The sequence below is a fragment of the Marmota flaviventris genome, chromosome 8 (genome assembly GCF_047511675.1).
Source record: "Marmota flaviventris isolate mMarFla1 chromosome 8, mMarFla1.hap1, whole genome shotgun sequence".
NCBI lineage: Eukaryota > Metazoa > Chordata > Mammalia > Rodentia > Sciuridae > Marmota > Marmota flaviventris.
The window spans coordinates 76,638,313-76,644,747 of NC_092505.1; the positions used below are offsets into that span (position 1 = coordinate 76,638,313).

At 36.1% G+C, this 6,435-nt stretch overlaps 1 protein-coding gene across 1 annotated transcript in view; it reads right to left on the reverse strand.

Moving 5' to 3' along the window:
* The window catches only part of Nxpe3 (neurexophilin and PC-esterase domain family member 3), a 66,307-nt gene extending 64,545 nt beyond the window's left edge, over positions 1 to 1,762 (reverse strand). Inside the window, exon 1 of the mRNA XM_071615390.1 lies at positions 1,472 to 1,762. The gene's annotated coding sequence lies outside the window, so the exon portion shown is untranslated. The remainder of the gene's footprint in view (positions 1 to 1,471) is intronic.
* Positions 1,763 to 6,435: the final 4,673 nt, after the last annotated feature.

Here is a 6,435-nt window from a genome sequence, read left to right on the forward strand (position 1 = left end):
TTCCTATAGAAGGCAGATTAGGACTAAAGTATTTTATAAAATTATTACTTCTAAATTGTATAATAAAAAGCATAATCTTGTCTAGGAAATTGGCTTTTGTCTCTCAGTATTTGCAAGCATGAATAACTCCCAACTATTAAAAATGGTTCAAAGATTTTTCAATGTCAGGCTAAAATTTGGTGGCCACTATCCAAGAAACCAGAAAAACCAGTTTAGAATGGGACCCTACCTGGGGGGACTCTCCCAAGGAGACAATCATGCTGTTTCTTTGGGAAGTTCCTACAGGGAAGAATAAGTCCCGTCATTTGTCTATGTTCCCTTAACTCTTTTTAGCTTTGATAAGTAGGACCACCTCAGGACGAAGGCCAGGAAGGCTTTTAAAATTCTATATTTGTTAAATTCATGTTTTTGATCTGATAGGCATAGGTTAATGTTTTTCTGATTACACTCTGCTTTGTTCTAAGGCCAATTTACAATGGCTAACTCTCAATCTAACAGGTTTTTAAAAAATAACCTACAAAGCTTTTGTTTGTCTGTCTTGTGTAGGTGCACAGGTGTACTGTCCATCTACATGTACTGCCATGTCTACATATATCTGGCACCAAAAATTGACATATGAGCTCATAAATTAAAACTTAAAAAGTGCATCCAAATACCTTTGATTCATATGATTTAAAAGGTTGAACTTAAACTGGGTAAATAAATAAAAGTAAAAATGTCTTCAAAGTTACTCATGCACAGTTTTGTTTCTAAAATGTCAAACAGTTGTTAATAAAATGTTGATGTCTATAAAGTGTCTAATATCCATTGTCTCTAGATTTCTCTTCAACAGAAAAAAACGTCTAATGCTGTTCAATGCATTTGTCTGATATATTGGTTTTGTTATTTTTTTTAATAAGTAAATTAGATCTGACATGTATGGAATTAATCATGGATGTGTTTGTTACAGACATCTGATTGGTTTACAAAGTTTAAATGTTAACTGTTAAATATAATATCAAGTACTCTTAACTCCTTAAACTCCATAAGGTAAAATACTTAAACATTACTGGTGTTGAAGCCAGATTTAAAGTTAGGTAGTCAGTGTAGTTAGATAAATCGGGTCTAATGCCGAGTGAAATCTAAAATGGAGGCCATGCTGGCAATGATTCCGGGAAACGCAGGACAACTCATGGAATGTTAATGAAGTCCTGAAAAGGCCCTAGGCCAAAGTCCACCTCAAAGAAATGTCAATGAACAGCCCCCAGCAAAAAGGTGCTGACTCAGAAGTCCTTCCTGACTAGATTACTTCTTTGGCCCACCTGTGTCCCACCCCTGGGGCCTTACCACCTACATTCCATCACTGAAAGAACTATAAAAAGGGGAGACAACATCCCTTCCACGGATTCCACCTCTTGGGTCCCCTTCTTCCTCCGGGAGAAGTCTTTTCTGCTGTCCTTTAATAAACTTCTAATTTCTACTCTGACCTTACCTCGGCGTGCTTCTTTGGTGTTATTCTTCAACATTGGGGAAGCAAGAACTCGTCACCGGTCAACAGCGGTAACAGTGTTTTCATAAATTCGTAAATTAAAAAATAAAAAAGGAATTTAAAATTACTTTGTGTCATCACAAAAACAAGGTTACTAAAAGTTAAAAGTGCCAATAGGTATAATTCTATACACAAGGGGTCAAGAGGTTTCAACTGCATTTCAATTAGTGTACTGTAAATAACAAAAGTATTTCATCTTATTAAAATGGAGTAATTTATCAATTATCAATATATCAAGGTATAAACAAAGAGGGATTAATGGATTAAAAATTATTAAAAGGTTCTAAATATAAAATATATTTAGAAAAAAATGTTTAAGAAAGTCTTTATGTGGTAAAGTATAATTATAATACATCTAAGTAAATAATAAGAGGGTCTAATTAAGTAATATAAAGGTCTATAATAAAGGATAAATATTAAAAGGTTTATATATAATTAAGTTAGTTATATATGTAACACAAATAGTTGAAACTATTCAAGGTTGTTCCCTAAGAACAAATATTAATATGCTGATAAAAACCAAAGTTTGACCTATATGTTAAAATGACAAAAACTTCTTAACAGGGGCTGGGGATGTGGCTCAAGCGGTAGCGCGTTCGCCTGGCAAGCGCGGGGCGCTGGGTTCGATCCTCAGCACCACATAAAAAAATAAAGATGTGTGTCCGCCAAGAACTAAAAAATAAATATTGAAAAATTCACTCTCTCTCTCTCTCTCTCAAAAAAAAAAAAAAAAAAACTTCTTAATATATTAATTACATTGTATCTGAGGTTTTATTCTCTAGAGCAACTAATCTTGGAGAAATTAAGGTTTGTACATCTGTAGTTAAACAGCAACTGTTATTTTAGAATATTGTTCTACATTACAGAGTCTAGATTTTTCTTTAAAAGCTAAACTTGGTTACTATAAAAACATCAATGTAATTGTGGTACATTACTCTTCTTTACATATTAAATGTGTTCATATCTTTCAGGTATACAAGGTAAAAGGTTTAAAGGAGCATTTTAACAAGCTGGTGTTCTCCAAATTAAAGTTGTCTGTAATGATAATTTTAAACTTATAAATATAACAGATTTTATTGGGGATTTATTTATATCATTTGATGTTTTGTAACCAAAATTTATGTTACTTTTTACACTGTGATACAAAAATTGAAAGGTATTTTAAAAGACAATGAGAGGGGCTGGAGACATAGCTCAGTTGGTAGAATGCTCGCCTCACATGCACTAAGGCCCTGGGTTCAATCCTCAGCACCACCAAAAAAAAAAAGATAAACTGATCTGTTTAAAGGTTAATACTGTAAAACATTTTGCCACTTTTCCACCCAAAAGGAAAGTTAAGAGCTCTCAGCCTTTCCTTGATTCATGTTTTAGATGTAATGTCACATTGAGTTAGCAAACTTTCATACAGACTCAGGAAACAATATATGCAAACTTTATAAAAGGATATCTAAAAAGAGAGACAAATTTCAGCTTCAGAACTAGAATACTTTATCTAAGATTTGTGAAGAGCCCAGCCTTAGCTGAGATAAGGCTCTACCTCCCACCCTACGGCATGTCAGAATGACTTACATTGAGTTAGCAAACTTTCATACAGACTCAGGAAACAATATATGCAAACTTTATAAAAGGATATCTAAAAAGAGAGACAAATTTCAGCTTCAGAACTAGAATACTTTATCTAAGATTTGTGAAGAGCCCAGCCTTAGCTGAGATAAGGCTCTACCTCCCACCCTACGGCATGTCAGAATGACTTCAAAGTAGGCCAGACTTCAGTTGATTTAAAGTTGTATTCAAAGATTGACTTCATTGTAAAGATTACTGTGATCTCAAATAGGGGATATAATGTATAACTCAGCCAAGGTTCAAGATTATATACAAGCTAAATAGGTTTTTACTATTGTTTATTTCACTTTGTATTTTCCTTATAATTGATGTCTGTTAATGTTTTGCAGAGGTAACTTCAAGAACACACAACCTAAATTAATTTGAGATATTAAGCCACCAGCTGTAGACAGTAATTCAAAGGGATTAAATTAATTGTAAAGGGAATAGGGTTGTGGCTCAGCAGGAGAGTACTTGCTTGCATATGTGAGGCACTGGGTTTGATTCTCAGCATCAAATAAATAAATAAATAAATAAATAAATAAATTTATTGTGTTATGTACAACTAAAAAAAAATTAACTGTAAAGTTATAAATATTAAAGTTAAAGGCCAGTACTCTTAGTTTAAGACTGATAAGAATGACTTGCTGGATGTTTAAGACTAAGGCTTAAAGATTCTGGTTAAAATAAAGGGGCCAAGAAAACCGATATTTGGCTCTTGCCCTCTGAGTCAGCCTGAACCCAGGAAAAAGGAGAAGAGTTTCGCAACTCTGGGCCACATAACCTCCCGATAAGGGAGACTAATGAGACCACTATAGAACAGAAAGCCAATGAGTGTGTATGCTGCAAAAGAGGAGGGTTATTGAAAAGGGGAGACATACCTGATGCTTCCAAGGGAAGCCACATGGTCAGCAAGACCTTGACCCATCCTAACGCAGATGGCACTAAAATGCTGCTCATGATTTCCCCAAGATTGCCCTCCAAGGGAACTCAGCTGACTCTTACCAATAGATAGGAGCAAGGTCAGTTTGACCAGCTTGATCCTAAACACCTAGCAAAAACAGTTAAAACCAAAGCACAGCTATTCCTGGGCAATTAAAAACAATATTTTAATCTAACTTAAGATGTACACTTGTGTTAGCACCCCCAAGAATAAGTAAGACTGGAGGCAACAGAAGAGAGATTCTTAGGCAAGGATGCCTGATAACTATCAATAGAAACTGCCAGAGCCAGAAGTTTTTAGTCAGTTTAAGGCCTACAGATCTTCCTAACCTCCTACACAGGTAGACTTAATCAATGTCTGCTAGTATTATCTAACCCTAAGTAACAAAGGGATCTCTACTGAACACAGAGGTCATGCCAATAAAAAAGATATTTTACAAAAATCAGATGACATTAACTAACTTAACTAAATGTTGTGTCTACATTCCTTTTAACTCTGACAATGTTAAAGATTTATGTTCCCTAAAAAGGGACCTTATTAGGCTTTGTTAGGCCTTGTTATGGGGACAATTTCTCAGGTCTTCCACCTCCTGGTAAACAATTATTGATTTCTATCATCTTCAGGATATTCACTGACAGGTTCCAGATGCTACAACTGCTATTTTGTATGCCCACCCCCAGGTGAATTTACAATCGGTTCTTCCTGAACCAGATTTTTACCATGGACTCCTTGACCCACCCAATTTCTAAAAAGGGACTCCAAACTGCTTGCCCCACTGCACATTGCCCCCTCTCAGCTCAAAGCACCAAGAGCAGTCATCGTCCTTTTTCCTTACAGCAGTAGGAGGTCCCTAACATTAGAGGGGAAAATTACAGTCAGAATAGATAAATAATTGATTTAAATCACAAAATGAAGGCCAGCTTAAGTCCAGAAAATGTTAAATCATCTTTTTCTCTTGCTCAGCCTATGATTTTAGATCTCATGACATTTGTTTATGGTTTCAAATCATAACAACAGCCATTTATGCGTAATATGGTTTTAGACTACAAAAGGTGGAGTCAAACATTAGGAAACTTATAAGAACAAGGCTTATGCTTCCATTCCAAATACATAACTCCCCTACTGACATTCCTGTCTTTCCACCCAGGTATTATTAAATACACTCCAGGAGTCTTCTAATTTCTGTGTGGCTCCAGAAGGTATTTGGTTTGCCTGCCTATCAAGAGTAACTCCCTGCTTGTCCTACAGCTTTTTGGCACATTAAGATGGAACAAATTTGTGTGACTGTTCACACTATTCCCCAAGTGTGCTACTATAATGGTAGCTAGACGAGAAGTTAGACAAAAACATCTGGGGCTCATATACCATCCTAGAAGTACAACCTCTATACTAGTTCCCCTACTAATGGGCCCAAAGGTTGCGGGATCTTCAGACCCTGGGTACAACAGCCCTTTTAACTAGAAATGAAAATTCCAAAGCCCTGAACAAACAGATAGATTTGGATCTGAGGGAACTATTAATCAGTGAACAGACTTGAGACCTCTCTTGATTCCCTGGCAGAAGTGGTATTACAAAACAGAAGAGGTTTAGATCTCTTGCTCTTAAAACAGGGAAGCCTATGTATGGCATTAGGGGAAACATGTTGCTTCTATACTAATCACTCAATAATGGTAAGAGACAGTCTATCTCTAATCAGAAAGCGATTAAAGGAAAGGGAAGAAGCAAGACAACATGAGGAAACTGGTATCAAAATTTGTTCTCTTGGTCCCCTTGGCTAACTACTCTTATATCAGCTGTAGCCAGTCCATTTTTGTTTGTCCTCTTAGGGTTTTTAATTGGACCCTGCATTTTCAACTGTTTAATAAGACATATATAAAAAGTAAATTCTGTAAAACAGATGGTCCTCTGTACTCACTATAATCAACTGTATACCAATGATGATTAATCAATGGTTTGATTAGTTCCATAAAACCAGTGGGGAATGTTATGGGCCAGGCTATATGGCAATGACCAAACAGACTCCATTTTACCCTGAGACTCCATATCATGAAAGAAATGCTTCTCCCATGGGAAAGCCCCACCTCTGTACCCATTAATAGTTACCTAGCATAGCACACTTGGCAACACAAAATAGCAATTCTTATACGATGTGAAATTGTTCTCTTTGCTTTCCATTTTTCTTGGTTAATGTACCTTGTCAGAGATTGTCTAGACATTAGTAACCATTCTCTAACTTGTACTCAACTAGGGTCCTTTTGACCCCCTTCCCTTCTGCTTGCTTACTGCTATGCCAACCTGGAAAGTCCCGTGGGAAGTACCAATGTACCCAATGCATTGTCTCACTAACTGCCCAATTCAGCTT